General features: G+C 46.7%; 1 long non-coding RNA gene across 1 annotated transcript; it reads left to right on the top strand.

Annotated features, from left to right (window-relative positions):
* Window positions 1-432: 432 nt before the first annotated feature.
* Window positions 433-12,802, top strand: LOC309360429. The gene is made up of 3 exons (XR_014164140.1): window positions 433-1,762; window positions 5,553-5,607; window positions 12,460-12,802. It is a non-coding gene; the product is annotated as an uncharacterized lncRNA (long non-coding RNA).
* Window positions 12,803-15,140: the final 2,338 nt, after the last annotated feature.

Genomic DNA, 15,140 nt, shown 5'->3' with positions numbered 1-15,140 from the left:
TGGTTCCCTCACTGTGAGAAGCCAAGTTACAGGGAACCAGGCAGAGGGCCTTCTCAGTGGTGGTGCCCGCCCTGTGGAACGCCCTCCCACCAGATGTCAAGGATATAAACAACTATCTGACTTTTAGAAGACATCTGAAGGCAGCCCTGTTTAGGGAAGTTTTTAATGTTTGGTGTTTTTAATATTTTGTTGGGAGCCGCCCAGAATGGTTGGGGAAACCCAGCCAGATGGGCGGGGTATAAATAATAAATTTTCATTATTATATTGTTATTAAATGTTGGAGGGTATGAAATCATTCATTTGCTCATGAATGCCTTGCCTGTCTTCCGCTTCCTCTGTGTTTGTCTTGTTCCTCAGGATTTGTACGTTTGCTGGACGGCCTTTTCACCAGTTTTAACACGTTGAGCAGGCAAGCAGAGGAGACATGGGCACCTGGGCAGAAGCGCAGCTGCAGGCAGTGTGAACATGTTTGTGTGGCTGGAAGGAGCTGCGGGCAGTGCAAGTTTGGCTCTTGTGAGCAATTCGCAGAGCTCAGCTGTGTTTTCTCCCCGCTGACCTCAACACTGATGGGTGCGACCGGCATGTTTGCGCAACCAGCATGGAGGCTGCAGGTGGGAAGTGTAAGAAGAGGGATGGGGAAGGCCAGCTAGAGGGGGAAGGTTGCGCAAACAGATGCAGGAAACTGAAATGCGCCTCACTCCCCGCTCAGGCTGAGAAGATGGCTCAGTGGGAGACATGCTTCTGTCTCAGCCTCCCATGCTGAGGCTGCAGCTCTGCGGCTGAGAGAGGTCCTGTATTTTCATGCACAAAGATTACTATCTTGCCTTGGCAATCTGCAGCAAAGTCTGGTGGGACAGGGGAACTGCAACTGTATTTTGCCCAGGGCCAAAAGATGGACAAATTAGGTGAGATAGGCGGGGGGGGGGAATACCCCTTTAATAGACAGCAGTTGATATAATATTTAAAGGTCTGCATCTGAAGAGATGCTCAGGGGTGATAGACTACAAGCGAAGGAGGAGAGCTCTTAACTTTGCTGTCACTTCTCTGATGACTTAAACCACTCTTTTCATATCTGTGGATAGAATCAAGAAATTATAGAATTGTAGAGTTGGGAGAGCAGGACTTTTTGTTTCGTTGGAACTCACCAGAACTCAGGTCTGGCCAAGCACACCGGCTTGCCCCTGCTGCTGAGGAGACTGGGACCCCATGACGTGCCGATAAAAATCTTGCCTAAACCATGAACTCACCAGATGACCTTAAACAAGCTCCTCCTCCTTGATCTCCTCTCCATTTCTGACCTTGCATGGCTGGCAGGATTGTTGCAATGTTCACTGAGATGATGTGCATTCGGAACACTTATTTCCCCTGAACCCAGACAACATGAGGAGCGCCTTGGAAATCTGAGCACTTCAGATGATGTTGTAACTTCCTTCCTCCCCTGCTGTTTGGTGCAACAATAGCTGGTGCCCAAACCCAGAAGGGTTTCACCATCAGAAACCAGAATTAGCCTTGACATGGTGTAGGAGGGAAACGAACCTGGTCCCCCCCCCATCCCCCAAATATAGATCTCTCTCCCCCTCCCCCGATCCCAGCATTCAGGCTTCCTTTGGGTCTTCTTCTCAACCGCCGACTTCTAACTGACCTGCAGCGCAAACTCAAGATCACCGGACTTGAAGAATCTGTTTCGTTGGATTGCTGAACATTTTGATTGTTGGAAAGAAGCCGGGATGGGGCCCCTTTCCTCTGTTCTGGAATAATTACTGTAAGGGCACTTGAATAAGGAAAGGTGTTTGTTTCTCTGCTTGGTCCTGATTTTCACCATCTGTCTTGTTCCCCATTTCCTGTCACCCTCCAGGAGTTGGGGAGCAACTGTCTGCTCAGGGTTCTAATACATTCAGGGAACTTCCATGGGTTCAGCAAGCTCCCCACTTCAGATACTACACTCCACTATTTGTGGAGTGTAACAACATTTGGGGGGGGCAGGATCTAGTGTGATCATCTGTGTGGCCTTTCCTCATCAGAAACCATCAGGATCAGACTTATTTATGTTGCATGCATTTATTCTAGCTAGCTATATGCTTGTTTATCTGCTGATGAATGCATATTGGTGTTGGTTGTAGAACTTCCTTGTTTGTGTTATGGGGGAGGGGATATCAGTAAAATATTTTTTAAAATAATAATAATAGAAAACTGGCAAAGCCACAGCCCAACTCAATCTGCGAGAGAACATTTGGCTGACTGCTCCGCTCATGTGAGTAGGGCTTTATATCTTTACAGTTCTCTTTGGCTAAGTAGCCTTTGTTTATTGATGTGATGTCTGGAAAGTTCCCATAGATGACAGGTCATTAGAGAAGGTCAAACATGTTATTTGCCAGGAAGGGTTTGTCGCAGAAATTGTACACATTAGTGCAATATGTTGTTGTCCTCTTCTGAGGCGCAGCCACAGCTTCAGCTACTTTGGGGTTGCTTAGACAAATGTCTGGTTATGTGTGTCCTCTGGTGCCCTTTAGCTTTGCAGTAATGAAAGGCAAATCACTACCGTTATTATCTGCTGCAACCCAGGAATGGTCACTGGGCCCTCCCTGGAACAATGGCTCTTTCTTAAACCAGTGGAAGGGTTTCTTGGCAGGAGAACAGGGGAGGCCAGTGCTAACAGCAACCTCACTGGAAAGGGCAGTGGCATCCGCCTATTGTCGGCATCACACGGCCAAATTGTTCAGTGCCAGTAAGCAGAGAGAGAGAGAGAAAGAAAGGGAGAGAAAGAACAATCACCATTGCTCATGCGCTATGCCCAAGGTACACTGCGAAGCTGATGGTCACCCAAGCTACAGTATTCTAGAAAAATACAAAATTTCAACCTGATCATGCATGCATTGTGATGGCACTGCTGTGTTAGACTCATGCATTTGAGGGCTAGCACAAATCGGATATTTTCTGAGGCAGGCTTGATGTGACCTCACTGCCCCCACTCTCAAGATGCACAGCAGGGCTGCCCTGCACCACAGAGTCCTTATGTGTGTTTTTAAAAGCTCGTTGAAGACCATGTACTCCAGTTGCTCCAGAATAAAAGTATTCATTGAGCCATATCCTGCGCGTGCGCACACACACACAAAGTTTACACCTCATTTACCATAATCATATACTTGTCCACAATAAATTTTGAACAAATTCTTGGGGTGGGGGTGCGTTCTGTAACATGCACAAATTTTGCTAGAGAACATTTGCAACCAGTCCTTAAAAAAAAAAAAAGTGTTTGCTATGGTATTGTCCAGAACTGCTTCCCTCTCTGCTCTCACTCCCACGTGGTGAACAACACCAGTTCTTATGCAAAGCTGGGGTGTTATCCTATTGTGACTAAAAAGGAGGAGAAAGCTAAGGCTTGGCTGAGGCATGATCTGGACTGCAGAAAGGCCCCAGTCTCAGCCGTATCTCACAGGGTTCGTTGGTATGAAGCCAGTTCCCAACATTCTGTCACATCCCAAGCCCAACTCTCACGACTCCCATGATGAGAGAATGTGGGAGTGAGCCTGCTCAATTCACTGATATCCCCATGGCTGTCATTTATCATGAACTGGAATGATCACTTGGGTAGGTTCCCTGTGTGGCTTAGAAGCCCTCACCTTCCAGGGCTGCAAAGAGCATGGGAGCCTCCAGCAGATTTATTTATTTGGGATACTTGCAGCATGCCTTACAGCCCCAGGGAGGCTCTCAGAGTGGCTTACAAAACATTATGGCCATAAAAATGATGTTCAGGTATGGTTATCAGGAAGAGAAATAGCACGGTGTCCCTGTGACAATTCAGGTGGGATTTGATGCCCTCACCTTTGGTCTTCCCTGATGGTCAACTCTACCTTACTGGGCACCACAGCCTGCTGGTGCCCTCTGGGGCGAGGGAGGTGGGAGTTGAGCAGCTGAAACTCACTCAGCCCACGATGGAGGCAAGTCTTCCCCTGCTGGCAGTTGACAGGTCCCGGGCAACACCCAACAGTTCAGCAGGCTCCCCGATGCAGATCTTTGCCTCAGAGTGATGGAGGGTGACAAGGTCAACAGCGGGGTGTGGAGCAAACATGCTTGTCCCCACTCACCCTCACGTGATTCAAATTGTGTGTGGAATTACAACACCCCAATGTGGGATGCAATCAAGTACAACATTTCCTGTTTGCCTACAGTATGGTTACCAGACATCCCCATTTCCCGGGGACAGTCCCCCAGATTTGCAAATCTGTCCCCAGATTTCATTTAATGTCCCCGGATTTATATTTTAAGTGTTGTAGATTTATTAGTAGGGAATGAATGTTGCGTGATTGGTTCAACGGAACAAAACACATCATATGGGGACTTCCAGTGAGGCAAAATGGCGGGCGCCAGGGCAGCGAGCAGCTCCTGAAGCCAGCCAGAGCCAACTGCGCTACCAGGCTGGCTCTGGGCTATTGAGGCTGTTGCTGCCGAAGGGGAACCGGGGACGCCTGGCGCATCAACTGGGGGAACCGCTGACCCCCCCTCCCACAGCCCATATCAAGTGAGAGTATCTGGCCAACTGCCCAGGGGAGAAGGAAGAGAGAGAAAGAGGAAGAAGAAAAAGAGGGGAGCCCTGACCTTGCCGTGCTGCTGAGGAGGAGAGTAGGAGAGCACCAGGAGAGCAAGGACACGCGGCCGAGGCCAGGACCAACCTGGACCTACTCCATGGCAGCTAGTGCTCCAAGAGAGCGGGCTGAGGCCCAGAGGAAGGCCATGTGACAGGAGACCACAGAAGAGAAGATATTACTTCTTTATTTATTTTAATATTTTTTTAAAAAAAATTTTTTTCTCTTTTCAAAAAAAAAAGTGTCCCCAGATTCTTTTAAAAAAAATCTGGTAAACTTATCCTAGAATGAACATGCACGGAGAATGTTGGTCCAGCCAGGTGTAACAATGCTCCGAGCACCTTTCCCCCAGGGTTCCTCCCTTGATATTCAAATCATTGGACCAAGGACTGCTCTGAGATCTTTTGCTCTCCCCCAGGCACTGGGGGCTTATCCAGACCTGTGCTTGTGCCATGCCGAGGAAGAAGGGGTCTGGGTGGTTTTCCACTTGTCCCATGCTTTCGAGGCACGGCTCCAGGTGGTTTTCCATGGAAAACATGATTGACATTTGCTCTGATTCAGCAGTCCAGGGTGGTTTTCCCTGAGGAGAAGCAGCAGGACAAGCAGAAATGGGGCTGAGCCCCCTGTCTGGAGGCAAAGGAGGAGGCCTTTTTTCAGTGATGGCTTCCTACCTGCAGAATGTCCTGCCTAGAGAGGCTCGCCTGGCCAATTCTATGGAGTTAAAAAATGCTTTCTCTTTGGGAGAGCTTTGCTTGATTATCCAGAAGGTGACACAGGCATTTCCATTATCCTGTATAATAATAATAATAATAATAATAATAATAATAATAATAATAATAATAATAATGAAACCCAGAAGCAGGAGTTGAGTACAAGAGCCCTCTTCCCAGAACCAGCTTTTACTGAGCATGTTCATAGCTACTAATCCAGATTTATGTAGTACGAAACTTATAAAGTCGTCTTTTACAGGGCATCGGAAGAATCTTTCTGGCGCAGCTGTGAGCAACTGGTATAAAACAGTCTGGTAAGTAGCTGTACTGTGGAAATATTGACAAATAAACGAAGAACGTTGTGTGGATAAATGGAAGAGGACAAATTTACTCTGGTTTGGCATGACTTTATAATGTTTGCCAGTGTCCCAGAACATCATCAATCTCCTCCCACAGCACAGAGCACAATCTGGCTTGTTGAACTGTTTCCCCAAGCTTTTTACACACACCCCTCCTCTCACCTGTGATAGAAAAGAAAATAAAGATATCACTCAGACAGATTCTCACGCACAGAACTTAATCTTATTTATTACCTGTTCTAGAGAACCAGTGGAATACTTACTACTGTAAAAAAAGAAAGAAAACAAGATCTTATAAAACATCCAGCCCATGCTAGCATCCATCTTCTCCATTTTCTGTTAAACAATATTTCTTTTATTTCTTTTTCCCATGAAAAGCCCAAGAGCAGTTCCCTAATTGCTATTATTATTGGTGTATGTCAACCATATATTTTATTTTCTGTTAACTTTACCTCAACGGATTCCCACCATCACTCCATACTAGTGATATTAAATTCTTCTATCCATGTCCATTTAAAAATCTCTCCACTGTGGTAACATATTGGGCTAATATTTCATAATTTATATTGTTTAGCTCGTGTCCAGTTCTGTATGTTCAAATTCCATTTCCTGTTATATTTCCATTCCTGTTTTGTGTACAATAGTACAGTATCATGATCTCCTTTAGGATCTTCCATTTTTTGTTTTTCCTCCAGTCTTTTTCCAGAGAGAGTACCATAAATTTAGTACCATCATTCTCTGAATTCGCTCCAAATTGTATGCAAAAAGCTTTCTCTCTGCCAGGACTGAAGTTTCCCCAAAGCTTTCCCCTCTCGCCATCAATGTTATATCCAGATAATTCTCCATCTCACCATTTGTGACTTTATATTCTTCTTCTCCAAATCCTTGCAGAAAAGGATTAGAATCATATGATTGTTAACAATCATGGATTGTTAACTGTTTTTTTAAAGATTTCTTTCTCTATGTTTTTAGCTCATCTTATTTTCATCTGTACGCCATCTTGAGTGCCTGTCAGGGAAAATGGGTGTGTGTAAATAATAATAATGATGATGATGATGATGATGATTTGAGGAGGAGAACAGAACTTGTGAGGCTTCTCCCAGCTTTCAGGCCTTGGGCTTCTGCTTCCCTGATCCTGACTCCTCCAGGTCTCCTCCCATTGTGCCTCAGTAATCCAATCTGCAGACACGACCATTCTCAGTGTGTGGTTACGCTTCCCTCTTATCTGAAAGGAGGACGAATATGACCCATTGTGCTTTGCAACCCTTGCTTATTAGCTTAAAAGCTGAAAGCATTTTTAACAAGGGATGCAATAAAATCTTTTAATCTAACCATGTCACTTTTGAACATTGCTAATACAGGAAAAGAAGCAGGAGGGTCTCATTCTTTTGAAGGAAAGTCTATTGCCTTTGAATTACAGACCACATGGCCATAACACTATGGGATCTTCCAGCTCTCTTTCTGCAGAGTCTCTTGTGTTGAGTATCTTTTTTGGAGCGTCTGGCCTGCACTGTTTCTGTGAGGAGATGAGTCCTTCGGCTCCAAAAATAGAAATCTGAATGTTTATGAATTCAGCGCTCAGTATTTATACAAGTGAAGTCAGAACAACAGCTAATGGTGACCAAGGGAGTCCTTCTCCCAGGATGGGTTCTGTTTATGCTAATCATTTCTCCCCATACAAAAACAAACAGAAAGTGAATGAAAGAAGCCTTGACCTTGAGGAATCCAGAGAGATTGTCTTAGAAGCTGGAACTGTAGACACAGCGGACAAGCGTGTAACACTGCTGGATAGATGAAACGTGTTTCAGCTAATTTCACAGTTTTTGTTGGCAGAGTAGGTAAATTGCAGCCAGGAAGCCAAATCATGTGCAATACGGACTCTTTTCTTGGAATTAGAACAATGTCCAAATACTTGTTCAAGTATTCTAAAGCTTTTACTAACAGAACATATAGCTAAAGAAGAATATATGCAAAGTATTTACATTCACATCCAAGCATGGGCTGAGTTTTTCAGTACTTGCACTCAGCCTTATTTATGCACATAACCCAGCCAAGCCATGCAGGTCCTTCTGAGAGGTTTCCACTTTCTCCTTCCAGCTGATTTCTCCTTAATGCTTCTTTGGGAGAACATCAACTTCTGTACTTTTTTCTGTCACATACAGTGGTACCTCTGGTTGCGAATGGGATCCGTTCCAGAGGCCCGTTCGCAACATGAAAAGAGCGCGACCCGCAGCAGCGCGTCTGTGCACGCGCAGGTTGCGATTCGCCACTTCTGAGCATGCGTGTGACGTCATTTTGTGCTTCTGCGCATGCACAAGTGGTGAAATCCAGAAGTAACCCTTTCTGGTACTTCCGAGTCGCCACAGGACGTAACCTGAAAGAACGTAACCTGAAGCAAACATAACATGAGGTATGTCTGCACATTTCGCACAGAAACATTAGCATGCCTCTCCTCTCTTGCGTTTGGAGAGAGTTATCTAACGCTTCTTCTTCAGGGGTCATGGAGACACAGCCATTGCAGTCCAGTCCATCACACACAAAACAAAATGGAGAATGTCATAAAAATATATCCCATGTGACCAAAGTTAACCAAGCGCATGAGAGTTACTGGGGAACACTGCAGAACTAAACACACAGTAACGCGTGTAAGAATTCCCAATTTCAGTACATTAAATCACTATACTTTTACATCACAGTCTTGGCAGGGCTGGGTTTTGGTTTTCCTAGTTGCTGAGTCAAGGTCTAGCAGAGAGAAGGGTCAGGCAGGAAAAATGTGGGGGGGGGCCCTGCCCACAGAAGCCCAACAAGCAGCCACTCTTGGGGGGCTGGGTCTTCCATGACTCTTGGATTCTGCTAAAATGGAAAGCTGCTTTTCCAGAATGCATTGGATCACATTCCTCCTCGCCTCCCAGTTTCAGATCAAGTCCAGCTAGAGAACATGATCCCGTTGCTGAAAGAAAGAGCAGAAGATGGTTTTTGCAGCAGCTTGCAGCAGGTGGCACAAAGTATTTATAATTTATGTGTTGTGTCTCTCTCGCTGTACAAAGATTTAAAAAAAAAAAATCCCCGGCAGGTGGTAAGTGAGAAATAGGCCTCACACCCTGTATTGGAGGAACTTACAGGCAGATCTGTGTCAATTGACAGCATCTTAAAAAACAGAGACATCATCTTGCCAATGGACCGTATAGTTAAAGCTCTGGTTTTCCCAATAGTGATGTATAGAAGTGAGAGCTGGACCATAAAGAAGGCTGATTGCCAAAGAATGGATGCTTTTGACTTATGGTGCTGGAGGAGACTCTTGAGAGTCCCATGGACTGCAAGAAGATCAAACCTCTCCATTCTGAAGGAAATCAGCCCTGAGTGCTCACTGGAAGGACAGATCCTGAAGCTGAGGCTCCAATACTACAGATCCTGAAGCTGAGGCCTCATGAGAAGAGAAGACTCCCTGGAAAAGACCCTGATGTTGGGGAAGATGGAGGGCAGAAGGAGAAGGGGACGACAGAGGACGAGATGGTGGGACAGTGTCATAGAAGCTACCAACATGAGGGAGGCAGTGGAAGACAGGAGGGCCTGGCGTGCTCTGGTCCAGGGGGTCACAAAGAGGCAGACACGACTAAACGACTAAACAACAACAACAACAAGTGAGTGCCACACTTCCAAGAACAACAGGGGCTGCTTTAATCCCAGATGTCGTCAGCCACGGGCAACTTCAAGATGCTGCCATGATGGGAATTCTTTCTTGCCCATCCTTCCCAGTCAGTTCAGTTCTTGGCTTGACTTCCATTCAGGCACCGCAAAGCAGGAGATAGTTATTTCAGACATGCGTTGTGTGTATGCTGGGAGCAGGGCTGAAAGTTGCCGGTCCTTATGTTTAAAAACACTTTTGTTAAAAAAACAGAAGCTTTCTTATTGGGTATTGTGGGTAGAGAGATACCGAGACAAGATAAAAAAAAATGTTCTTATATACCACAACTGCGGCAAGAACTTTGTTAGCCCAAAGATGAAAACAAGAGGAGTTACCAACAAAAGAAGAGCGGCAGATAAAGTTGATGGACTTTACAGAACTGGCAAAACTGACGGGAAGAATCCGGAACCAGCGAGACTAAGCATTCCAAAAGGACTGGAACAAATTCATATTATATTTGAAAGACAACTGTAAGCAACTAACATCATTAGCAGGGTTATCTGAAGATCTGTAAGGTGAAATTGCTTCCTATTCAGGTTGAGCAATATAATATTTTAGGTAATGACGTAGCAAGGATAGGAAATGAAGTGAAATGTAAAGATGTAAAGTTTAATTTTGTAACCCATCAGACGGGAGGGAGGGAAGTCGTTAGGCTCAGTTGAGCCAAAGAGATAAAATAAGAGGGTACGATGTTACGTAATGTGATTATATGTAAAACCAATAAGAATCGTTTATAAAAAGGAATGAAAGTTGTCGGCGCTTCGCTTGCAGTACTGATACGTAACCCGAGAGTTATAAATGCAGGACCTGGTGGGTTCAAAGAGGGCTTTCCGTAGTGAAAGTTCAAAGAGGGCTTTCCGTAGTGAACAGACTCTGCCAGTTCCCTTAGTGGCGTTACAAACACAGAACGAGCCATAAACAAATCCTCACTTGCAACAGAGGAAGAAGCTGCATTGAATTCCACAGAGCTACTGTGATCGGAGGGACACAGGTGGCGCTGTGGGTAAAACCTCAGCGCCTAGGACTTGCCGATCGCATGGTCGGCGGTTCGAATCCCCGCGGCGGGGTGAGCTCCCATCGTTCGGTCCCTGCGCCTGCCCACCTAGCAGTTCGAAAGCACCCCCAGGTGCAAGTAGATAAATAGGGACCGCTTACCAGCGGGAAGGTAAATGGCGTTTCCGTGTGCTGCTCTGGTGCCGGTTCGCCGGAGCAGCTTCGTCACGCTGGCCACGTGACCCGGAAGTGTCTGTGGACAGCACTGGATCCCGGCCTCTAGAGTGAGATGGGCGCACAACCCCAGAGTCTGTCAAGACTGGCCCATACGGGCAGGGGTACCTTTACCTTTACCTTTTACTGTGATCGGAGGAACCAAACATCTCCTTCCCTGCCCCTAAATCTCTCCTCTTGACTAGGAGCCTCTTTTGGATCAAAAGTCCTCTGTCCCTAAAGGAGGGGATGTTTCCTCCTATACACTACACTGAGTGCTTGCTTACTTTATACATCTGGTAAGTGGAGAGGAAAAACATGCCCAGGTGATCTGCCCTTACTGGCATTTTTACTCCCATCATGGCAGCCGCAAGTGGAAAATAGCAAATATGATTTCTGCGAGGGAAATGGGGCGCCTCCTCCCTTTTAAACACTTTTGCTTGCACTGTGTTCATCATGAAAGGCAGCATCACACATGAGCCAGAGGCTTAAGAAACGAGGGTTTTGCGCATGGATCAGGGAGACCTAATTCCCTAAGTTCAGGGACTTCCTATGTGGTTGTGGGCAGCCTCCCCCCCCCCCCCCGTGGGGATAACTGTGACTTACCTCACAGAATTACTTGGCGCATTTCGAAAACATAACTGTACCACAACATTTCTGCAGCAGTTTGTGATTTTTAAAAACAAAATCCTCATGAAATCTCACCATCATTTTGGTGTAGATTTCTCCTAATAAACACATTTTTATGACGTTTTAACTAATGTGCACATATGGGCAAGCAATTTCTCTCAATATAATGCATTAGTTTTTACTAATGTGTTCATTTTTATGCTCACTTTCCCCTAACAGATCCATTTTTGTAAATGATGGTTGTTTGGAGAACCACACTGCTAAATTCGCAAAAGTGCAAATTTCAAAGTATGGCTGTGTTGTGGTTCACATATTGTTTCAGAACATGCAAAACTGATAGATTTGCCTCCGAATGCAAAGTGAATTGAATTTTTCTCCCCCACCCTAGTTGTCAGAGGTGAGTGAGTAAGGCAAGCTGCTGCAGTGTTTTCTCAAGTGCGTACTCAAGTCTTCAAGGCCCCTGTTGCCAAGAGAGCCAAGTTATTCGGCCATTTTACTTGCGTCCCCTCAATGAACTCCTTGCTCTAAGTGCTTTCTTGTCTCTTTGGCTGGTGGAGGAAAGCCAAGCCAAAACATGGCAGCATAGGGCAAATAAACCCCTCATTTGCTGCCAAAAATCACCTATACAGTGGTACCTTGGGTTACATACGCTTCAGGTTACATACGCTTCAGGTTACAGACCTGGAAGTAGTACCTCAGATTAAGAACTTTGCCTCAGGATGAGAACAGAAATTGTGTGGTGGCAGCAGCGGGAGCCCCATTAGCTAAAGTGGTACCTCAGGTTAAGAACGGTTTCAGGTTAAGAACGGACCTCCGGAATGAATTAATTTCTTAACCCGAAGTACCCCTGTAATGATGGACACAGAAGTGGCCCCCTCCCACTGTTCAGGCAGCGTAGGACTTTTGCAGAGTGTGAACGCACCTCTTCCACCCAGCTCCAATCTGTACATCTCTTCACTGTACACCTGCTGAAGTGGTTTGGAGACCCTGAGCACCAAGGGAATACTCGGCTGCCCACATGAGGTTGTACTTAGCAGCAGCCATATTGCAGCCCTCCAGATGTAGATATGGGTGGGAGGGTGACAGAGAGGCAGCAGTAGCAGCAGAGGCCTGCTTCAACCACAAGATTAGTTTGCATATTGAAAAGACTCACAGTATTGGCAAATGGCCTGGAAAGTTAAATTATGGGCATGAACTGGATTGACCAGTTTGGTGAGAACGGCTTGTAACAAAGACCTCAGCAGCTTCCCCCCCATCTGAATGTTTGTTGTCGTGTTTTTTTACAGAGAGCGGAAAACCAGGCGTCCTGGTGGGTCAGGAAATGTGCCATGGCAGCCTGCAGTAGCTGCCCAAATGGCTCAGGAGGACACTTGATAAAGGTTTTGCAATCGAAATTGCCCCCAGACTGACTATGGAGTCCCTCACCAAGAGTGCACAGAAATCTCACAAGGGAAAAGAGTGAGCCTTTGTTTCAACGCACGCCTACCAAATGCCATCCGCTCTGAGAACATCCCATGTTTGGCAAACTCCCACGCTCCACTCTTCCCCCAGGGCCTTCCAGGCTATTGTTTTTAGCACACACAAAGAAGTGCAGCCTTTAGAGATGAAAGCACTCCTCCCCTCCTTCCCAATGACTGATTAAAGTTGTTGTTTTCCGCCTTCAAGCAATGGAGCTGTTGGTTTTTGTTTTGTCTCCTTTTGCAGGTGAGAGGGAGGAGGTGTCTTTGCTGCAGAAAGTGGAATCACAGTTCATCAGCGCTTGTGCCTTGCTGGCAAAATGCAGGTGACTTGGTCTTACCCTGCCCGTAGCCAGGGCTTCTGTTGCCACCAGGAATGCTCTGCCTGGACTGGGCCACGGCACCCGGAAGATCATGACTTGTAAATTAAATCATTGCGTGGGGGGCGAGGAGGAAATGGTCAGGCATTTCCTACCGCATTTGTTCAGGTTTCTAGGTAAAGGTAAAGGGACCCCTGACCATTAGGTCCAGTCGTGGCCGACTCTGGGGTTGTGGCGCTCATCTTGCTTTATTGGCCGAGGGAGCCGGCGTACAGCTTCCGGGACATGTGGCCAGCATGACTAAGCCGCTTCTGGTGAACCAGAGCAGCGCACGGAAACACCGTTTACCTTCCCGCCAGAGCGGTACCTATTTATCTACTTGCACTTTGACGTGCTTTCGAACTGCTAGGTTGGCAGGAGCTGGGACCAAGCAACGTGAGCTCACCCCGTCGTGGGGATTTGAACCACTGACCTTCTGATTGGCAAGTCCTAGGCTCTGTGGTTTAACCCACAGCGCCACCCGCGTCAGGTTTCTAGAACTGCACATAAAACTAAATTGTGCTTTAACACTATGTGGCTGACCTGCTGTGTGCCTGAACAAAGTGTTCCCTGCGTACTCTTCCCTGCCCCTCTCCTCTCCTTCTGCTGTTTTGAGAGAAGGTTTAAAAAGGTAAAGGACCCCTGGATGGTTAAGTCCAGTCAAACTTAACTATGGGGTGCAGTGCTCATCTTGCTTCAGGCTGAGGGAGCCGGCGTTTGTCCGCAGACGGCTTTCCGACCAGCATGACTAAACTACTTCTGGCGCATGGAACACCTTGCTGAGTGCCAGAGTGCATGGAAATGTGATTTACCTTCCTGCCACAGTGGTACCTATTTATCTACTCATGTTGGTATGCTTTTGAAGTGCTAGGTAGGCAGGAGCTGGGACAGAGCAATGGGAGCAGATACAAATTGCTGACCTTCTGATTGGCAAGCGCAAGAGGCTCAGTGGTTTAGACCACAGTGCCACCCCCCCACACACACCTTTGCCCAAAAGAACGCTGGCCTGGCTCACCACAAACTCTGGTAACAAGCCAAGTTCCAGGGTGGGTCCACGACATTTTGCTGCTTGAGGTCAAACAGAAAATGGCGCCCCGCCTCCCCCTCCACTTCTGTCTCTGTTGTTTCCTCCACTTCCTCTGCCCAAGGCAACTGGAGACAGCCCTGGGAAGCCCTGAAGGAGGCCAGAGAGGAGCAGGCGGGGGCAGCGGGGCAGAGGCAATGTGGGCAGGAGACAAGCACAGAAGGTGGTGAGGGGCAGGCACCTCGGGGTGTGGATCTGCCATGCTTCCCAGCTGTACCCAGCCTGCCGCCTGAGGCAACTGCCTCACCATGCCTCATGGGTGGGCCAGCCCTGTCAGCTTCGCCCCATGGCTTGTGCAGCAGGCTTGTTCAACTAACCAGGGTTTGCCGTAAGACAGGATTCATGGTTTGTACGACTAGCATTCTTTGAAGGTTAATCTGATCTCAGCAGGAGACCTCCGCTTGGTGTGTGATTACCTTCAGAGAGCTATGATACCCAGAGGGATCGTCAACCTGATCATTGTAGGGAATAGGGGCCTCTCAAGAGCTCTCAGTGCCCTCAGCAAACTACAGCCTTACTGGATTATTATTTAAAGTGGTATGGTCCTGCTCAAAATACAGTATATAATGAAAATGGGGCTAAAGAATGGAGATGAGGACAGCAGCACCTGAACTGAAATCTGTTTGTTTTCTAGACTGTCCACCCCAAAGATGTGCAACGAAACAAATACTGCACCCCCTGGCATTTTGAGGCAGCTGCCTTTTTGCTTTTAGGCCTGGGGAAGCGTTCCCCCTGAAGATGCCATTTAAACTTGGTTTAAAGTTGTAGTTCATTGTCTTGCTTAATCTTTGTATTTCCATTTTGGTCAAAAGGCAGCAAAGAAATAAACTATAATATAAAATCCAAATCAATTATATTTCCCATCCTTTGCCAACTAAATACCGAACTCCAAAGTCCTGTCCAAAGAAGGAAGTTTTACAATGGATTCTCTCCACATTCGGGTCTGTTTAGCAGTTCTGCAAAACTGCTGTGCTGCCGTCAGCTGGAGGCAGAATTAAATCAGGTTCCACCCGACAGTCAATGTTGCAATCTTTGCCCATAATAATCCTTCAATGCATATCTCTATG

This window comes from Podarcis melisellensis (assembly GCF_964234715.1).
Source record: "Podarcis melisellensis genome assembly, chromosome: 17".
Lineage (NCBI taxonomy): Eukaryota > Metazoa > Chordata > Lepidosauria > Squamata > Lacertidae > Podarcis > Podarcis melisellensis.
Note: the sequence above shows the minus strand (reverse complement) of the source record. Positions and strands in the feature narration are given on the sequence as shown.